Genomic DNA, 18,092 nt, shown 5'->3' with positions numbered 1-18,092 from the left:
ATTTTTTATTTTATTTTAATATTCATATAGAGATAAGCTTCCAGATAATCCCTTTTCCTCAATCAATGCTACCCCTTTATGTAAACCACTTTTAATACCCCTTTATCTTAGGAAAGTTGAGTCCTTTAACAAAGATATCAAGATACATCCAGGAAGAATCAAAATAACCTTCCTCGCCCACACTGAGAATTTATAACCACCTTCCCATATTTTTCTTCTGTCAGGGTTTCTGTGTATTTGTTTTTGTCCTGGTAGTATATAAATCTTGTATTTGGGGTTCATTTTGGCTGGGTTCTTTTCTTAATTTCTTTATTTATTCTTGCCATCTACTTTTTTTTTTTTTTTTGGTTTTTTACTTTTTTTTTTCCAATTTATTTATTTTCAGAAAAACAGTATTCATTATTTTTTCACCACACCCAGTGCTCCATGCAAGCTGTGCCCTCTATAATACCCACCACCTGGTACCCCAACCTCCCACCCCCTGCCACTTCAAACCCCTCAGACTGTTTTTCAGAGTCCATAGTCTCTCATGGTTCATCTCCCCTTCCAATTTACCCAAAAGCACATACCCTCCCCAATGTCCATAACCTTCCCCCCTTCTCCCAACCCCCCTCCCCCCAGCAACCCACAGTTTGTTTCGTGAGATTAAGAGTCACTTATGGTTTGTCTCCCTCCCTATCCCATCTTGTTTCATGGATTCTTCTCCTACCCACTTAAGCCCCCATGTTGCATCACCACTCCCTCATATCAGGGAGATCATATGATAGTTGTCTTTCTCCGCTTGACTTATTTCGCTAAGCATGATACGCTCTAGTTCCATCCATGTTGTCGCAAATGGCAAGATTTCGTTTCTTTTGATGGCTGCATAGTATTCCATTGTGTATATATACCACATCTTCTTGATCCATTCATCTGTTGACGGACATCTAGGTTCTTTCCATAGTTTGGCTATTGTGGACATTGCTGCTATAAACATTTGGGTGCACGTGCCCCTTTGGATCACTACGTTTGTATCTTTAGGGTAAATTCCCAGTAGTGCAATTGCTGGGTCATAGGGCAGTTCTATTTTCAACATTTTGAGGAATCTCCATGCTGTTTTCCAGAGTGGTTGCACCAGCTTGCATTCCCACCAAGAGTGTAGGAGGGTTCCCCTTTCTCCGCATCCTCGCCAGCATCTGTCATTTACTGACTTGTTGATTTTAGCCATTCTGACTGGTGTGAGATGATATCTCATTGTGGTTTTGATTTGTATTTCCCTGATGCCGAGTGATATGGAGCACTTTTTCATGTGTCTGTTGGCCATCTGGATGTCTTCTTGGCAGAAACGTCTGTTCATGTCCTCTGCCCATTTCTTGATTGGATTATTTGTTCTTTGGGTGTTGAGTTTGTTAAGTTCTTTATAGATTTTGGACACTAGTCCTTTATCTGATATATCGTTTGCAAATATCTTCTCCCATTCTGTCAGTTGTCTTTTGGTTTTGTTAACTGTTTCCTTTGCTGTGCAAAAGCTTTTGATTTTGATGAAATCCCAAAAGTTCATTTTTGCCCTTGCTTCCCTTGCCTTTGGCGATGTTCCTAGGAAGATGTTGCTGCGGCTGAGGTCGAAGAGGTTGCTGCCTGTGTTCTCCTCAAGGATTTTGATGGATTCCTTTCTCACATTGAGGTCCTTAATCCATTTTGAATCTATTTTTGTGTGTGGTGTAAGGAAATGGTCCAATTTCATTTTTCTGCATGTGGCTGTCCAATTTTCCCAACACCATTTATTGAAGAGGCTGTCTTTTTTCCATTGGACATTCTTTCCTGCTTTGTCGAAGATTAGTTGACCATAGAGTTGAGGGTCTATTTCTGGGCTCTCTATTCTGTTCCATTGGTCTATGTGTCTGTTTTTGTGCCAGTACCATGCTGTCTTGATGATGACAGCTTTGTAATAAAGCTTGAAGTCCGGAATTGTGATGCCACCAACTTTGGCTTTGTTTTTCAATATCCCTTTGGCTATTCGAGGTCTTTTCTGGTTCCATATAAATTTTAAAATTATTTGTTCCATTTCTTTGAAAAAGATGGATGGTACTTTGATAGGAATTGCATTAAATGTGTAGATTGCTTTAGGTAGCATAGACATTTTCACAATATTTATTCTTCCAATCCAGGAGCATGGAACATTTTTCCATTTCTTTGTGTCTTCCTCAATTTCTTTCATGAGTACTTTATAGTTTTCTGAGTATAGATTCTTAGCCTCTTTGGTTAGGTTTATTCCTAGGTATCTTATGGTTTGGGGTGCAATTGTAAATGGGATTGACTCCTTAATTTCTCTTTCTTCTGTCTTGTTGTTGGTGTAGAGAAGTGCAACTGATTTCTGTGCATTGATCTTATATCCTGACACTTTACTGAATTCCTGTATAAGTTCTAGCAGTTTTGGAGTGGAGTCTTTTGGGTTTTCCACATAGAGTATCATATCATCTGCGAAGAGTGATAATTTGACTTCTTCTTTGCCGATTTGGATGCCTTTAATTTCCTTTTGTTGTCTGATTGCTGAGGCTAGGACTTCTAGTACTATGTTGAATAGCAGTGGTGATAATGGACATCCCTGCCGTGTTCCTGACCTTAGTGGAAAAGCTTTCAGTTTTTCTCCATTGAGAATATTTGCAGTGGGTTTTTCATAGATGGCTTTAATGATATTGAGGTATGTGCCCTCTATCCCTACACTTTGAAGGGTTTTGATCAGGAAGGGATGCTGTACTTTGTCAAATGCTTTTTCAGCATCTATTGAGAGTATCATATGGTTCTTGTTCTTTCTTTTATTGATGTGTTGTATCACATTGACTGATTTGCGGATGTTGAACCAACCTTGCAGCCCTGGAATAAATCCCACTTGGTCGTGGTGAATAATCCTTTTAATGTACTGTTGAATCCTATTGGCTAGTATTTTGGTGAGAATTTTTGCATCTGTGTTCATCAAGGATATTGGTCTATAGCTCTCTTTTTTGATGGGATCCTTGTCTGGTTTTGGGATCAAGGTGATGCTGGCCTCATAAAATGAGTTTGGGAGTTTTCCTTCCATTTCTATTTTTTGGAACAGTTTCAGGAGAATAGGAATTAGTTCCTCTTTAAATGTTTGGTAGAATTCCCCCGGGAAGCCATCTGGCCCTGGGCTTTTGTTTGTTTGGAGATTTTTAATGACTGTTTCAATCTCCTTACTGGTTATGGGTTTGTTCAGGCTTTCTATTTCTTCCTGGTTCAATTTTGGTAGTTTATATGTTTCTAGGAATGCATCCATTTCTTCCAGATTGTCAAATTTGTTGGCGTAGAGTTGCTCATAGTATGTTCTTATAATAGTTTGTATTTCTTTGATGTTAGTTGTGATCTCTCCTCTTTCATTCATGATTTTATTTATTTGGGTCCTTTCTCTTTTCTTTTTGATAAGTCTGGCCAAGGGTTTATCAATTTTATTAATTCTTTCAAAGAACCAGCTCCTAGTTTGGTTGATTTGTTCTATTGTTTTTTTGGTTTCTATTTCATTGATTTATGCTCTGATCTTTATGATTTCTCTTCTCCTGCTGGGCTTAGGGTTTCTTTCTTGTTCTTTCTCCAGCTCCTTTAGGTGTAGGGTTAGGTTGTGTACCTGAGACCTTTCTTGTTTCTTGAGAAAAGCTTGTACCGCTATATATTTTCCTCTCAGGACTGCCTTTGTTGTGTCCCACAGATTTTGAACCGTTGTATTTTCATTATCATTTGTTTCCATGATTTTTTTCAATTCTTCTTTAATTTCCCGGTTGACCCATTCATTCTTTAGAAGGATGCTGTTTAGTCTCCATGTATTTGTGTTCTTTCCAAACTTCCTCTGGTGGTTGAGTTCTAGCTTCAGAGCATTGTGGTCTGAAAATATGCAGGGAATGATCCCAATCTTTTGATACCGGTTGAGTCCTGATTTAGGACCGAGGATGTGATCTATTCTGGAGAATGTTCCATGTGCACTAGAGAAGAATGTGTATTCTGTTGCTTTGGGATGAAATGTTCTGAATATATCTGTGATGTCCATCTCATCCAGTGTATCATTTAAGGCCTTTATTTCCCTGTTGATCTTTTGCTTGGATGATCTGTCCATTTCAGTGAGGGGAGTGTTAATGTCCCCTACTATTATTGTATTATTGTTGATGTGTTTCTTTGATTTTGTTATTAATTGGTTTATATAGTTGGCTGCACCCACGTTGGGGGCATAGATATTTAAAATTGTTAGATCTTCTTGTTGGACAGACCCTTTGAGTATGATATAGTGTCCTTCCTCATCTCTTATTATAGTCTTTGGCTTAAAATCTAATTGATCTGATATAAGGATTGCCACTCCTGCTTTTTTCTGATGTCCATTAGCATGGTAAATTCTTTTCCACCCCCTCACTTTAAGTCTGGAGGTGTCTTCGGGTTTAAAATGAGTTTCTTGGAGGCAACATATAGATGGGTTTTGTTTTTTTATCCATTCTGATACCCTGTGTCTTTTGATTGGGGCATTTAGCCCATTAACATTCAGGGTAACTATTGAGAGATATGATTTTAGTGCCATTGTATTGCCTGTAAGGTGACTGTTACTGTATATTGTCTCTGTTCCTTTCTGATCTACCACTTGTAGGCTCTCTCTTTGCTTAGAGGACCGCTTTCAGTATTTCCTGTAGAGCTGGTTTGGTGTTTGCAAATTCTTTCAGTTTTTGTTTGTCCTGGAAGCTTTTAATCTCTCCTTCTATTTTCAATGATAGCCTAGCTGGATATAGTATTCTTGGCTGCATGTTTTTCTCGTTTAGTGCTCTGAAAATGTCATGCTAGCTCTTTCTGGCCTGCCAGGTCTCTGTGGATAAGTCAGCTGCCAATCTAATACTTTTACCATTGTATGTTACAGACTTCTTTTCCCGGGCTGCTTTCAGGATTTTCTCTTTGTCACTAAGGCTTGTAAATTTTACTATTAGGTGACGGGGTGTGGGCCTATTCTTATTGATTTTGAGGGGCGTTCTCTGAACCTCCTGAATTTTGATACTCGTTCCCTTTAACATATTGGGGAAATTCTCCCCAATAATTCTCTCCAGTATACCTTCTGCTCCCCTCTTTCTTTCTTCTTCTTCTGGAATCCCAATTATTCTAATGTTGTTTCGTCTTATGGTGTCACTTATCTCTCGAATTCTCCCCTCATGGTCCAGTAGCTGTTTGTCCCTCTTTTGCTCAGCTTCTTTATTCTCTGTCATTTGGTCTTCTATATCGCTAATTCTTTCTTCTGCCTCATTTATCCTAGCAGTGAGAGCCTCCATTTTTGATTCAACTTCATTAATAGCTTTTTTGATTTCAACTTGGTTAGATTTTAGTTCTTTTATTTCTCCAGAAAGGGCTTTTATATCTCTGGAGAGGGTTTCTCTAATATCTTCCATGCCTTTTTCAAGCCCGGCTATAACCTTGAGAATTGTCATTTTGAACTCTAGATCTGATATATTACCAATGTCTGTATTGATTAGGTCCCTAGCCTTCGGTACTGCCTCTTGTTCTTTTTTTTGTTGTGAATTTTTCCGCCTTGTCATTTTGTCCAGCTAAGAGTATATGAAGGAGCAAGTAAAATACTAAAAGGGTGGCAACAATCCCAGGAAAATATGCTTTAATCAAATCAGAAGAGATCCCAAATCGTGAGGGGGGATTTCTCCCCCCTTACGATTGGGTGAGGGATCTCCTCTGATTGGGATCTCCTTTGATTGGGATCTCCCAATCTCTTCTGATTGGGATCTCCCAATCTCTTCTGATTGGGATCTCTTCTGATTTGGGGATAAAAAGAGGTTCAAAAAGAAAGAAAGAAAAAAAAGAAAAAAAGAATTAAAAAAAAGAGATTGAATTAAAAATTCAATCAAGAATTTAAAAAAGAATTAAGAAAAAAAAGATTGAAGAGATTAGGATCTCTTCTGATTTGGGGATAAAAAAAGGTTCAAAAAGAAAGAAAGAAAAAAAAGAATTAAAAAAAAAGAAAATGAATAAACAAAAGTATAAAAAAGAAAAATATATATATATATTAGATAATCTAGTTAAAAAACGTTAAAAGAGAAAAGGGTAAAAGTTATAAAAAATTTTAGCAGAAGAAGAGAAAAAAAATGAAAAAGAAAAAAAATTAAATTAACTGCAAGACTGAAAAATCACAGGCAGAAAGCCATGAGTTCCGTGGTTTGTTTTCTCCTCCTCTGGAATTCTGCTGCTCTCTCCTTGGTATTGAAACTGCACTCCTTGGTAGGTGAACTTGGTCTTGCCTGGATTTCTTGTTGATCTTCTGGGGGAGGGGCCTGGTGTAGCGATTCTCAAGTGTCTTTGCCCCAGGCGGAATTACACCGCCCTTACCAGGGGCCGGGCTGAGTGATCTGCTCGGCTTTGCTTTCAGGAGCTTTTGTTCCCTGAGCGCTTTCCGTAGAGTTCCGGAGGACGGGAATACAAATGGCGGCCTCCTGGTCTCCGGCCCGGAGGAGCCGAGAGCCCGGGGCCCCGCTCCCCTGTGCGCCCTCAGCCAACAGCTCCCAGTAACTCGCGTCTGCCCAACCTCCGGCCGCGCTCCGAGCTCACCGAGCTTGCGACCGGTTCAAGGCAACTCCAAGCTGCGAGCTTACTGTCGGCTCTGTCTCTGCAGCCGGCTTTCCCGTTCCAATATCCGCAAGATCTGCGACACTCCCGATCCTTCTGTGACCCCGCAGGACCTGAGGTCACGCCGACCCTGTGTGGGCTTCGCCCCGGTTTAGCCTCCGGAGCGATGTCCCTCAGCGGAACAGACTTTTAAAAGTCCTGATTCTGTGCTCCATTGCTCCACCGCTTGCCGGGAGCCGGCCCCTCCCCCCGGGGTCTATCTTCCCGTCGCTTTGGATTCACTTCTCCGCCAGTCCTACCTTTCAGAAAGTGGTTGTTTTTCTGTTTCTAGAATTGCTGTTCTTCTTCTCCTCGATCTGCCGATGGATTTGCAGGTGTTTGCAATCTTTAGATAAGCTCTCTAGCTGATCTCCTGCTAGCTGAGGTAGTCTCAGCCTGCTACTTCTCCGCCATCTTGACTCCTCCCCCTTTATTGTGTTTTCTTTAATCGTATTGAAGTTTTGACATGTAGTTAAGATGTTTGGGATTAGTTTTACCCTTTCAAGACATGCTTTTAAGGTTTTGTTTTGTTTTGTTTTTTGCTTTTAAATTTTGTTAGGTGAGATCAAGAGCTACCTTTAATTGAGGGCTAATGTATCCCTATTCTGAGGACTGTGTGCTTGTGTGCTTTTTTCACTCTGGCTCATGGGAACACTAGCTCTTTCCAGTTCTGTGTGAACTCTGGTATTCTCTCTGCCTATGATTTTTGGTGTTTCGTTTCCTGGTCTGGTGTAGTTGTGTTTTTTTTTTTTTTTTCTTATTCAAGCATGTGCAGCACTTAGCCAAAGACTTGAGGACACCCCTATAGGTCTTTGGAGTTCTCTCTCTCTTTCTCTTTCTCTCTCTCTGCAGCAATTTCCTCTTTGGGACTGTGCTCCACAAATTCTAGACATAGTGGCCTCCCTAACTCTATTTTTTTTTTCCCCTTAACCTGGTGCACTTTCTAGGCTTCCCATGGGTCCACATCCAAGCAGCAAGCTGGGGTGGCTATAGGGTCACCTTGTCTATTTCCTTCTTGGGTCACCCATTCCTGTGCTGCCTCTTGTCCAGTATCTGGAAACTTTTGCACCAGGTACCACTGTACCTGGGTTTTGGTGGTGGGAGAGTAAATCTGCTCCCAGTTCTTCCATCATGGCCAGAAGTAGAAATTTTTGACCTATCCCTTTGACATTGATTTTGAAGTTTAACCTGTCCTTTTAAAAAAATTTTTCAGTTGGGCGCCTGGGTGGCTCAGTGGGTTAGGCCGCTGCCTTCGGCTCAGGTCATGATCTCAGGGTCCTGGGATCGGGTCCCGCATCGGGCTCTCTGCTCAGCAGGGAGCCTGTTTCCTCCTCTCTCTCTCTCTCTCTCTGCCTGCCTCTCTGCCTACTTGTGATCTCTCTCTGTCAAATGAATAAATAAAATCTTGAAAAAAAGAAGAAAAAATTTCAGTTACTCCTTTCTAATTTTGCTTTGTTTTAGAGAATAAATTATATATATGTGATAATGATGTTTGGGAATTTATTGTGGCTTACCTGTGGTTTTATACCAGTTCTGTTTTGAAAGATATTTGATTTGTCCTCAGAAAGTTTGTTTTCTGTTAGGTGTGGAGAAGAGAGGCCTCAGAGGCAGGTAGGAGCTAGAGCATGGGAGACTTGGAGGTAGACAAAGGAGCTCAGCCTTTGAGGCAAAATTGGTAAGATTTAGACACTTTTCAGAGAATTTTTGGGGCAATATATTCATTTTTAGTTCTGCAAGGAGGTCTATATTGGCCAGTCTTCTTTTCCTGACCTCTGCTCTCTTTGGCTGTAGGGGATGTGGGTCTTGTCTTAGTCTGCTGAGATAGAAGCTAAGGTTGCAGACCCCACTCTCCACTAAGAAATGGCTTGATTTCTATGAACTGAAGGGCCCTGGGGCCAGACACCTCAACAAGACAAAGCATCCAATGCAGGCTTGGTGGCCAAAGTCAACCTGCGAGGGTCAGTCATGTCAATCCCACTACCCTCTCCTGGAGGGCACCCAAGGAGGGCTTCTCAGAAGCAGGTACCTGATTGATGAAGGGACATTCTGGCTTCTTCCCTGACCTCCAGGTGACTCTCACCAGCTTGGGAGGCTTGATCAGATTTCTAGGACTGGAGGGCTGCCGCTCAAAATGGTGCCTGGCCAAGGACGATGCCTTGACCAGGGCTGGGAATGCACCTCTTCCTCCTGCTCCAATGCCTAGGCCAATCCACAAAGCAGAGTAAATCCATGGTACATATTATGGGGCTAATTTTTTTATTTTTCAACTGGTAGAAATAGTTCTATCTGTCTATCTGTCTACATGTGCTATCTCTCTCTCTCTCTCTCTCCCTCTCTCTCTCTCTCACCTGTCTCTGCTTTTTACCTAGTATTAAAACTTGAAGACCTTCCATATCAGTATTTAAGAGTTTCCTGGTGGCTTTTTATAGCAGCATGACATCTCATAACATGTGTGACCCTTAAATGATGTAGCCAGCCCTCATCTAATAGACATTTAGGTTCTTTTCAATCCCTCAATATCTCACACCAAACTTGGATCCTCTTCATAGATCCTACTTCACTCTGTAGTGAGACAGGTGGTGCAGTAGCAACTACTTCTATTTCACAGATGAGAATATTGAGACTCAGAAAGGTGGAGAGACTTGTCCAAGGTCACATTGCTGGCAGGTGGGAGAGTGGAGCCTCTTGAAGCCCAACCCTGTGTCACATTAGCAGATCTGAGTTGATGGATCCAGAAATGAAGGGAATGCTTCAACTAATTCTTTGATTTGCTCTGCTGCTGTTTTTGCACACAGCGTATATAAATTTCTCATAAATATTCTTTAGGAACATTTAAATATGAATGTGAAAATGACATGATTGTATTACCAACTGACTGGTCATTTCTGGTGTTATTTTAATGATGTTGTCCTCTGTCCAGGTGGCATGTCTGCCACTATACCCCTTCACCCATTCATTATTTATTCACTAATTCCAGGTTTCATGACACACCATGCGTACACAATTCATTAGCGTTCCCTTCATTCAGGAGTGGAACTCCCGCACTGCAATCGACCGTGCATGCTATTGTGTTCCTGCAGCTGCCGTAGCAATTATGCAAAGGTGGCTGGCACTTCTGTCAGGAACAGCTCTCCAAATTTCAGAAGTGACTAGAGTTTAAGCATGAGAATAATGTGCTCATTTTCTGATGACCTGACAGGAGAGAATACTGATGGCACAGGTTCTTCTAAAGATTAGAAGAGAAAGTGCATTGACAGGGAAGGCATTTTAGGAAGCGGAGAGAAAAATCTCTCCATATACAAAGGCTGGGAAAGCCTCCAGATGGTTCCCTTTATGTCTGCTTTTGCCTCTGTTTTAGCCAGTGTCTGTCAAAGTCATCTCCTGAAGCATTGTGGGTTTTTTGTTTTGTTTTGTTTTGTTTTTTTATTTATCTGACAGACAGAGATCACAAGTAGGCAGAGAGGCAGAGAGAGAGGAGGAAGCAGGCTCCCTGCTGAGCAGAGAGCCCGATGTGGGGCCCGATTCCAGGAGCCTGGGATCATGACCTGAGCCGAAGGCAGCGGCTTAACCCACTGAGCCACCCAGGTGCCCTCTGAAGCATTGTTTTAAGGGAAGTTTCATAGTTTCCCACCATTCCCAGACAGAATCCAGGTTCCTGAGTGTGGCATTCAGGGTCTCACTATTAATCTTCATCTTAGCTTTCTAATCTGTCCTGCTTCTACCTTTCATACACCAAAAGGTTACCACAGTTTTCTTTTAATTTAATGGTTTGAATGTAGTAACTTCTTTTTTAAAAGTTTTTAAAAGTTTACTCTTAATTTTTATAAAACTTGGGCATGCGTTCTTTTAGAGTCAAATAATTCTACAAGGTTTGTGCTAAAAAAAAGAGCAACTTCCTATAAAAAACTACATATATATATGTATGTATATATATACGTATATATATATATATATACATTTATATACACATATAAATGTATATATACATATATATTTCCTTCCGTTTTTTGTTTTGTTTTGTTTTGTTTTACTTTCTGGGGAATATCCTAAGTTTTACCTTACAAACCTTTAATTGAATTTTTCATTTATGTTTTATTTACTAATTTAAGAAGAGCTTCTTTTCCTCTCTGAAAGCTCTCTTCTTAAGGAAATGATATATACTTAGAAATCATTACCTCTGAGGATTTGAAAATGTATATATACACATATACATATATATGTATATATATATACATATATATACCTCCTCAGAGGTAATGAGGATTTGAAAATGTATATATACATATATACATATACATATATATATATATATATGTATATGTATATATGTATATGTATATATGTATATATACATTTTCAAATCCTCAGAGGTAATGATTTCTAATTTTTTAGCTAGATCTTTTGGCACTTACCTCCATATTTCCAAATAACATGCTTGTCTTGCTATTTCTTAATGTCTTTACTTTGGGTATTATCTAGTCATGTTACTTTATGGAAATAAGATTCAGCTGTCTTTCTTCTTTCAATCTGCAACACACTTGAGCCTTTTCTGTTTTCCTCAGTATATAAAATGTATATCTGAGATTTCTATTTAGATGTTATTTACATATAAGCCATATAAAACTGAGATTTATTTTTCTTTTCTGTATAACTTATCGTTTTTCCTGGAGTTAATGCTGTCTTTTTGGTTCCTTTTTTGGTCACTTTTCTATGTACTTATCATTAATTCAATACATGTTTTGAGAGTTGACCAAATATCCTCTCAGGACCACCACATAAGTCATACCTTCTATTAATTTCATCATCTTTAGGATGTCGCTCTCTGTACATCTGCTGTGCCCCAATTGGGACATTGTACTTTATACTTTATATGCAGCTGCCATCTTGGGGTTATGCTATGAAATCCCTTCATCCTTCTCTTTCTTGATTTGTTCCTTGTTTTAATGAAACACATTTTATGTTATTTCCTTAAGAAAGGGCATGTTGGAGATTTAATATTTTGAAATTTTGTAAGACTGAAAATGTTTTCATTCTGCTCCTATTGGTGATAGGTAGTTTTATCAATTTTGGAATTTTGGAAAATTTTCTTGAGTTACATTGATTATGAACTCCTCTTCTTTTCTCTAATCTCTGTTTCTAGATCAAAATTAATGAGATATTGGACCTCTTATCTGCTAGTTTTTATTTTTTCTTCTTTTTTTCTCATTATTTTCCTTCTGTTTTTTGTTTCGTTTTACTTTCTGGGGAATATCCTAAGTTTTACCTTACAAACCTTTAATTGAATTTTTCATTTATATTTTATTTACTAATTTAAGAAGAGCTTCTTTTCCTCTCTGAAAGCTCTCTTCTTAAGGAAATGATATTCTTTTAATTTTTAAGGCTACTACAATTTTTTGTATCCTGAGAACATTGTTTTTTGAAGAAAATCTTAACTTCTGCATATTTACTGTTACCTCTGTATCCATTAGAGGCTTTCCCCAGGTGTGATCATCCTTGGTCTGCTCATATTTAAGAGTAAAGTACTCAAAAGCTCCTTGGAAGCTCTGATCCTATAAGCAGGGCCTGTGGACTGTGACCTTCACCCTGGTGTGACTGGACTAGACCATTTACTTGGGGGAACCCCAGTGTTAGGATCTTTCTCTAAGGCTGGTCAGAGTCTCCAGAGAGGACCATTCTCCTACTTACACAGTAAAGGCCTTGCTGCCCACATTTGAAGAACCAAACAGAGGAAGATAACTGAGATTTTAGTAGTCTGGATGTGAAGTTTCAATTGAGTCCTCTGCTTTCTATATGGAGCCTGGTTTCTCCAAGTTCAGAGACTCTTCTGAAGATTAAATCTTCAGTTGTCACAGGGTAGAGTTTGGGGGACGAGAGTTCTGGAGGCTCCACCTCTCCTCTTGTTTAGCTTCAGCTTTTACCCCCAACTTCCAATGGTGCCTGAGTTCTGTGATACTTAGCAGGATCCTACAGTACAAATTATTTTACTTCTTTGCCAACCTCATTTCTGGCTTAGAATTCAGTTTTGGGGGATCAATTGAGTCCTTCGCTACTCAATCATCCCCTTTCCTGCTTTTAAAATTTTGTGGCTACTGTCTCTTCTCTCATTTTTTTTCCCACCTTTCCATTCTACCTTGAAGAAAACAGTAGATGCATGGTACAAATCTACCATCTTCTGCCAGGAAGCTCTGTTGTTAATATTTTTCTACATTGTGCATGTATTTCTTTTCAGAGAGAGAGTGTGAGAGCTGGGGTGGGGGGATGCAGAGGGAGAAGAAGACTCCTCGGGTCTCCATCCCAGGACTCTGAGATCATGACCTGGGCTGTAATCAAGAGTCGGACTCTTAACCCTACTGAGACACCCAGGCATCCCGTGCATCTGTTTTTATAATTGAAAGTGGAGAAACTTCTTTAAAGGGGGAAAGAAAATCCCCTGCATCCCAAGGGACTCAATTTAACTAATTACAATAATGATAATAAAAATAATATTAATGGCATAATATGGCAGTTACCATTTATTAGGGGCTCATTAGGTATCAGAACATATAATGGGCATTATCCCCTGTTCTTTTATTATCTCTTTTTCACAGACAAAATTGAGACTCAGAGAGGTTAAGCAACCTGTTGAGGTCACATAGCTAGTTAAATGGTAAGTTTATAAGTAAGAGATAGCAGATCAGCCATAAACCAACCAAACAAAACTATACTGACAAGTTTAAGGCAGTACTCTTTTTTTAAATTTGTTTATTTTCAGAAAAACAGTATTCATTATTTTTTCACCATACCCAGTGCTCCATGCAATCCGTGCCCTCTATAGTACCCACCACCTGGTACCCCAACCTCCCACCCACCCCCCCCGCCACTTCAAACCCCTCAGATACTCTTGATTTGTTTGAGATTTTGGCACTGTGATTATCTAGCTGATGGGGTGGGTGGTAGTGTCTTTCCCATCTTAGAAATCAATTTTCCTTCTCTAAATGTAAGCAGTACTAATGTTTATTTAGCAGTGTGGCATTTTATTTAGTAAGTATTAACACCCCTTTACTGAGTCTACTCCCTTCCTGATGCGAGATGGAGGAGAGAATCTTCAATTTTGAACACATCCTGCAAAACATGGATGAAACTGATCTGGGTGTCCCAGGACCAGCCATTAGGATAAACAGGCACGCTCCTAGATAAAGAGCATTTCATCAGCCCACCCCTTCAGCCTTTGATCTTGAGATTCTTTTTTTTTTTTTTTAACTTTTTTTTTTCAATTTATTTATTTTCAGAAAAACAGTATTCATTATTTTTTCACCACACCCAGTGCTCCATGCGAGCCGTGCCCTCTATAATACCCACCACCTGGTACCCCAACCTCCCATCCCCCCCGCCACTTCAAACCCCTCAGATTGTTTTTCAGAGTCCATAGTCTCTCATGGTTCGCCTCCCCTTCTAATTTACCTTTTTGATGTATGCACTTGCTCTCCACGTGCGACTTGGCTAGCGACCTCCTGGCTGCACTCCATGTTTTGCTCCCTTTTCTCCAAGGTGGGCGTTATCTGACTGTTGGGATTAAAGAGGTCACTGGGCGTGTTCAGTGTGCTCCCTCAGCTCTCCTCCAAAGTCAGGGAGCCTGCAGGGGGCCCCCATTCTCTGTCCATCTTGGGCCGCGCTCAGTGGCAGGGAGTGGGGTGTGTGTGTGTTCCTCTGGACATGCTCAACCCCGCGGGGGCCGCATTCTCTAGTGTAGATCTCATCACTGTTAAAGCTGACATTTGGCCTCTGCCTGGCTCACCCGTGCTTCTGTTTGTTCCCAAACCTGGGCAGGGAGGCTGTGGTGTCCTGAACTCCTTCAGTGCCAGTAATTTTCTGCTGGCTGACAGGGGTTGATTTTAATTTGCATTCAAAACACATCACGAAACCTAGAAGAAACTACTCTTTTGAAATGCACCGGGAGGTGAGTCAGAGAGAGGAGTAAGGCAGTGGTTGGAACTTCCCATTTAAAAAGAAAAAGAGTATTTAGCAGCATATTATTTTGAAAATGAATTTTTATTACTGTAGATAGCTTGAATATTTAACGAAGTCTGTCACAGAAATGCAAATCTGTACCCCTTCCCAGGGCTCTTTTTAGACAAGGATGGAAGCCCTCGCTAGAGGCATGTTCTTACTGTGCCGGAATTAAAAAAATTAAACTTTCCAAAGAAGAGGAAGAAAGGATTTTGGAGAACTTTATTATCGTAATTTTACTGTCCACATGATTCTTACAATATATAGGAAAGGCTTTGCGCTTGTCCCCATGTTTCTGGTATGAACTTGTGGAAATGAATCTCGAGATCCTCTCGTGGCCACCTTGCTCTGTCCCGCACCCCTGCAGGGGACTCACTTTACAGAATATCTGGGCCACCACCCACCCAGCGGTGGGGAGGATGGAGACCCCATGAAGGTGACTTGGAAATCTGAGCTCATGGCGTGATAAGAGGACCGTTCATCCCTTTCTTGGCCACCTGCCTGTCATTTGTGTTTTTCTTCTTGAAGGACTTCCCCTGGGTTTGCCATCACCTTTCCTGTTGCCTTAGGGTCTACAAAGATGTCACAACTTACCAGACAATAGCCTTCAAATATGTGCAGGTTTTGTATGACAAAAAAGCTTTTTGTAAAATCCTGTGTGTTAGGAGGTATTATTATTCCCATTTTAGAGATGAGAAAATATAGGCAGCTCAGTGAAATTGCCCAAGGTCACGAGCTAGCATGTGACAGAGTTAGAGCCCGCTTCCGTCCTCAGTGATGAGCTCCTTCAGGGTCAGATCCGTGTCTCATGCATCTTCGCCTCTTCTCTACCCCCACCCCATCCCCTCGGTGCATCATATCTTCCTATAAATTATACATATATGGTGCTCATGAATTATTTCTTGGACTGATGAATGAAGCGTAAATATACTCTTTTTGTAACCTCGGGGTGAGAAAGCAGCTGTGGGCAAAGGGTGTTTTCAGAAAGACTGCTAAGATCCAGGAAGCCCTTTAGAGGCTTATGTCCCCATGTCCCCATGAGGGAGCCATCAGACACGCTCTTGGGGTCCCACTGTCACAAGGCTTCGCCCAGTCTTGGAAGGACATGGGGCCACCACTGGAGGGGTGTGAATGCCCTTCTGCAAGGCCGGCCCTGGGAGACTCAGGTGTGATCCACAGTTACTATGGAAACCCATCGGTGGGCAGGGTGCTGTCACCTGGTTCTCCAAGCTAGGGAAAGACTGAGGTCTAATAGCATCCTTTCAAGAATAAGGCTTCTTGTTCCCGTTCAAGCAGGGAAAGGAGCCTCCGTCTCCCAGAACAACTGGGCTCTTCTGCCAAAGCTCTCGGCGTTGCTGCCGCTGGTCCCTGCTCTTTGTGGTTTTTTCCGTGAACCAAATACGCAGGTGCCCCTGCCTTGTGTCTTTGCAGACCCTACATGCCATATGGATCTCTTCTGTGTTCCCTGAAGCTTGTTGAAGGCACTGTCTCTCCAGAAAGTGCTTGTAGGTCCCCCTCCCCACCACCAGCCAACAAGCCATCTGTGTGTTTCTTTGGAGCCCTTCTTCCCTCTTCTCCCCATTAGAGTTTTTCCTGAAGGTCAGGCTGTAGAGATGAAATCTGAGCTTTTCAAACTGGGATTTGCATTCCTCTGAGGGTCACAACAGATGGACAGAGGAAGGCTGTGCCCCTTCGGGACACACAAGGTCTTCGTCCTCTGCAGCCTCAACTTCCTGTAAATATTCTTCTGTATGTCAGCCACTTCCGAACCTCTGACGATCAACAGAGGATTAAAAACAGGCCACATGGGACGCCTGGATGGCTCAGTTGGTTCAACGTCTGCTTTGGGCTCAGGTCTTAATCTCAGTGTTCCAGGATCAAGTCCCACATCGGGCTCCCCAATCAGCTGGGAGTCTGCTTCTCCCTCTCCCCTTCCTCATGCACCCTCTCTCTCTGTCTCAAATAAATAAATAAAATCTTAAAAATAAATAAAAATAGGTTACATGGCAGAAAGCAAAATTCCACAGACTTTTTCAATATTTTTTATGGGGGTAATATATATATATGTGACGTTGACCGTCTTCACTGCTTTTGCCCATACGGTATGGTGGCATGAAGCACATTCATGCTGTGGGGCAGCCACTCCCACCCCATCTCCAAAACTTTCATCTTCCCAAACCGAAGCTTTATCTTCATGAAACACTCACTCCCCATGTCTGTGTCCCCTGACCCTCTCCCCCAACCCACCGTCTAGTTTGTGGGCATCTGACCACACTAGGTACCTCACATAAGGGGAATCCTGCAATGTCTGTCCTTCTGTGATCGGCTTCTTTCACAGAGAGCATTGTGTCCTCAAGGTCCGTCTGTGTGGTAGCCCATGTCAGAACCTTCCCTGTTGAAGGCTATGTAATATTCCATTGTCCAGAGAGACCACACTGTGTTCATTCCTGTCAATGGACACTTGGGTTGCTTTTACCTTTGGTTTTGTGATTGAAGTTCCACATGAGTCCAAAGATTAAGTGAAAGGCTTCCCCAAGATATGTGCTTGAGCAAGCTGCTCTTTGGCTGGTGGTTTATTGAGTTCCCTGTAGGGGGAGGGGGTGCACAGCTATAGGGACCTGCCTTTAGGGGCTCAGGCAGTGGCATTTGAGAAGGATTAGACCCTATTGTTCACGTGGCAAGTTTTCTGGAGAAAGTATGAGAGGTGGTGATCACAGAGCAAGCACACAGATGACAGAATGAGGGGCTTGGTTGTGTGACCAAGAGGATTGGAAGGATTCCCTCCTCTGGAATTCATGGAGCCCCTTGAGTGAAGGGCCCTTGCCCAGAGAGGCTCATGGCCTGGCGGTGTCAACAGTGTGGTGAAGGCTGGCCCAGGAGAAGAGCCCGGAAGGAAGGGAAGTTGGAGAAGTGAGTGACAAACACATGCCCAGTCAGGACGCTTCAAAGAGAGTGGCTGGAACCAGGGACCCGAAGGACAGATAGGAGATCCTCAGGAAGACAGGGATGCATGGCATTTCAACCACAGTGGGGAGCCCTGTCAGTAGGCCCACAAGCATGGTGAGTTGGCCGGCCCAGAATGGCCTGGAAGGGCGGACTCCCAGGGGCACACATGGGGGTGACAGAGGAACAGACCAGACTTTCAAGGCACGCTTCAGCTGGTTTGGGAGTCCGTGTTAGAAAGGTTGAACTTTCATCATCTGGGTGGGGAACCTTGAAGGATTTCCCACTGGGTAGCCAGCCACACAGTTCCCTGTACCTTCCAGAGTGAGAAAGGTGGCATGAATGCCAGACTCCAGAAGCCCCAGAGAGGGTTTGTAAGCAGAGAAGTCCTGTGGTCCTAACTGACACCCTGCCGTTCCTAGGGCTGTGAGTAGTGGAGGCCTTCCCAAGTCCTGAGTGAATGACTACCGGATCACAGCCTAGCAGGAGGCCGTTGCCTCGAGACCTCTCCCTGCAGCCCGCCCCCCACTTACTTG

At 42.0% G+C, this 18,092-nt stretch overlaps 1 protein-coding gene across 4 annotated transcripts in view; it reads left to right on the top strand.

The window, feature by feature from the left end:
• Positions 1-18,092, top strand: part of EVC2 (EvC ciliary complex subunit 2) — a 126,948-nt gene that overhangs the window by 89,961 nt on the left and 18,895 nt on the right. The window lies entirely within an intron of this gene.

Source organism: Neovison vison, chromosome 11, assembly GCF_020171115.1.
Source record: "Neovison vison isolate M4711 chromosome 11, ASM_NN_V1, whole genome shotgun sequence".
Classification (NCBI taxonomy): domain Eukaryota; kingdom Metazoa; phylum Chordata; class Mammalia; order Carnivora; family Mustelidae; genus Neogale; species Neogale vison.
This window is presented reverse-complemented; position numbering and strand designations above follow the sequence as displayed.